This window comes from Megascapheus bottae, chromosome 6, assembly GCF_031878675.1.
Source record: "Megascapheus bottae isolate mThoBot1 chromosome 6, mThoBot2.hap1, whole genome shotgun sequence".
Lineage (NCBI taxonomy): Eukaryota > Metazoa > Chordata > Mammalia > Rodentia > Geomyidae > Megascapheus > Megascapheus bottae.
In genome coordinates, this window is record NC_143514.1 from 84585502 (window position 1) to 84589143 (window position 3642).

At 41.1% G+C, this 3642-nt stretch overlaps 1 pseudogene; it reads right to left on the minus strand.

Annotated features, from left to right (window-relative positions):
* The window catches only part of LOC150062668 (transcriptional repressor protein YY1 pseudogene), a 6715-nt pseudogene extending 3111 nt beyond the window's left edge, over positions 1-3604 (minus strand).
* Between the last annotated feature and the right edge of the window lie 38 nt (positions 3605-3642).

Below are 3642 nucleotides of genomic sequence, written 5' to 3' on the forward strand. Positions count from 1 at the left end.
CTGGGCTCCGGGGTTGCGGGCGGGTGGGCGGGCGGGCGAGGAGGCAGCCGGCCTGGGGAAGCAATATGATTTTTTCTAAGACTTTCCATTTCCTAACAAATGGGGTGATGTCGTTTTTTCTGACAGCAGCATAGAATTCCATTGTGTACAAATACCACATCTTGTTGATCCACTCATCAACTGAGGGATATCTGGGTTGGTTCCATATCTTTGCTATGGTGAATAATGCTGCAATGAACATTGTTGTGCTAGTGGATTTAGTATGTCCTTGTTTCTGGATGGTTGGGTAAATGCCAAGTAGTGGAATTGCTGGGTCACAGGGGAGCTCTATGTTTAGTCTTTTGAGGCACTGCCATACTGCTTTCCATAGTGATTGAAGGAGTTTGCACTCCCACCAACAGTGTAGTAGTGATCCCTCCTGGCCACATCCCCTCCAGCATCTGTTGTTATTAGATTTCTTGATAATGGCCATTCTAACTGGAGTGAGTGGAATCTTAGAGTTGTTTTGATTTGCATTTCTTTTATGGCCAGAGATGTGGAGCATTTCTTCATGTGTCCATAGGCCATTCTTATTTCTTCTTCAGAGAAGACTCTAAGTCTTTGGCTCATCTTTTAATGGGATGGTTGTTTCTTTGGAGATTAGTTTTGGAGTGATTCAATTTTTTTTAGCTGTTGATATATTTTAGATATGAAGCCTTTGTCTGTTGTATGGTTAGTGAAGATCTTCTCCCACTCTGTAGGCTTTCTAGTTAATTTGGCACATATGTTCTTAATGACAACCAGATATTTTGCTTCTGTCTTCTGCTTCTCTGTTTTGCTTAGCTTACAATGTATAAGCGATTTGGAAAGAATCCATCAAATGCTTTACATCTCTCCACCATTATGGGAAATAAAAACCCTGGCTTGTTGTTACTTGAGGTAGCTTCTAGATTCCTGATGCCTAGGAGCTGTCCCAGCCACTTATAATTGGCTATTGAAACATTCCTTTTTAGATAAAAGAAATTATCTGACAATTGAGTTTTAAGTCTCTGTCTGTGACCTGAGGGTCCTCAACTCATTACACTTGAAGGCCTAGTGAGATCCCTAGGTATTCCAGACTGGACATATAGGCTAGGACATGAGGCTCAAGAAGGACCCTTTAGGAGCTGGTTTATCCTTTGAGGGATGGAGCAAGACACAGATGTGAGACTGTCAGCCAGTCTCCCTGAGCCCTCAGTTCTGTTTTCTGACCAAGTGTCCATTTGTGTGGCACAATAAGTCTAGGTTGAAAGCAACCACAGAATCTTGTACCAGGATCTGGAGGGATATGTCTCCCTGTTCCCTGAGTAGGGTTCTTCGAATGTGTGGTGGCCACCTACGTTTTGTCCTGAGTTTGATTCTTTCTATCTATATTTTTGTTTAATTTTTTATTGTAATATATAGAGGGGTTACAGTTACATTCACCACATAGTCCGTGCATTGCTTCTCACTATTTTTGTTTCATTTGTGTATTTCTGTCATTTCTTGGCTTAGATGCCAGAAGCAGTTTCTCAAAGACCCCATTGAAATGCATATTTTCTAATTACAGGGATGGATTTGAAGTGTGAGCCAGTTATTGTATCCATCTCTCTAGGCAACTTCTGAAGTTTTTGTGAACTTAAGTGGCCCAAATTCAATGTAAGATGGCTTGAGGAAGGCCGGGGGGGGGGGGACCCCAGGTTTCATTGGCCAGTTGAAAATGTGTGACTGGGGACCTAGAAATATCATAAAGTTGTTGAGAGTAGATCCTCTCAACAGTGCTGGTGCTTGTAAGCTTGTAATTCTTGCAGTAAGGAGAAACTGTCATTGGAGATCAAAGGTTTTCTAAGAGTTAAACTCAGACTACAAAAAAAGTGGCGTTTTTTAAAACAGGTGGCCAAGTGGAAATGTTAGCTGTAACTTTGGCCCTTAAAATTTTTCCAGGTATAACCATGCTTAAACTTACTTCTAATGATCACCTTTGTTGTTTTAATTGCATTAAAGTGTCCTTTTGGTAAAAATTCATTGATTTGAGAACTGCCATTCAAAGCCAGCACAGACAGAAAAAACTCCCTGTGAGATTCTCATCTCTAATTGGTCAGCAGAGTGCTGGAAGGAAGAGGTGCTGAGAAGATCAATATGGCAGAGCTCTAGCCTGAAGCTGGAGAGCTGAGGGACAGTACTCTAGCCCTGAGTTCAGGTCCAAGGACTGACCAAGGAAGAATGCCAACAGGCTGTTTTTCCCAGGCTGGAAAAGGCATTCCTGGGACAAAAGTGACTGATCATCAAGAGGTAGTTAAATCCCGCTGCTTAGATGACAGAGATGGTGGCTGATGCTGGAGGGAAAAGGCAACATTGTTCAGAAAGAAATGCATTGTTCACCTGATTTTCATAACTGTATATCACCTTTGCAACAGCAATAAAATTAAGAAAAGACACTATACATTTATGAGATGGTCCTGTGAAAACTCCTTGTGAGGCTTACTGGGAATCATTGCATTTATATGTGTATAGGTTTAAATACCTGTTTATAGTTACCCCACACTACTAAAATTTTAAATAATGAGGGATAAAATCATACGTATTGCCAAATGAGACACCAGTGGCAACATCATTCGAAATTGACTTTTTCTGTGTAATTCATTTTAAAGAGCCACATGAGCTTTAAAGACTATATGTTGTTTCTTTCTTCTTTGGTGGCTTGTGACATAGATTCAGGTTTGGGAAAGACCAAGGGATTTCCTCCATAAATATACTTTCTGGAAAAAGCACAAATAAAACATGACTCTTGGCTATGTCAGTGCATCATGAAACTAAGCTGTCTTGATCCATGTTAGAATGTTTTGTAATAAGTAAGTGTTTGAAGGTCAAAGTTCAGCATGCAAATGGGCAACTCCACTTGGGCATTGATTTGGAGTTCCTGGTGTTCCTGGTGTGTCATTGCTGGTTTCTGCAGTATCATGGCTTCTCCAGTGCATTTGTGAAGGATTCTAAATGGGGAATACATACTGAATCCTGTCTGTATTAACCAAAAATGTTCTGTGAGTGTTGTGAAAACTGGTGTGGTGAGCAGCATTCTGGATGTGATACACCAACCACTTTGATTGATTGACATCTTCCTGGCTGTTTTTTTTTTTCTGGCCATTTCACCCTGTACATGACATGTCATCTTCGGGTATAATCAAGTTACATCATTTTAAATGTCTTTCAAGCAAAACTTTCTGGGCACAGATCAGGGACCACATGTATCAATGAGGACTTCATCTCTGGGGCCTCACTACCTGTAATTGTGGATGAAATCCTAGCACCTGGGGTGGAGAAGAGCAGGTGCAAACATATTTTCCACTTTGTGTGTTTCCTCCTGGATTCAGGGCCTCAGATGCAGAGCCTCAGGGCTAAGACTGTGACACATCTCCTGGGCACTACATGAGACATAATGAGAAAAGCATGCTCCTCTCTGTTCATAAAATCATTCTTCATATACACACAAATAGGATCTATGTATACATACATATATGTAGATCCATTTCCAGCAAGGATACCATCTTGACAGATGCTTCAATGATGTTTCCTTTGATTTTTCTAGTCCTTTTCCAGCTGCCCCCATTTGTCAGTGTCTTGGGTGGCAAGGACTGCTTTTCTAGA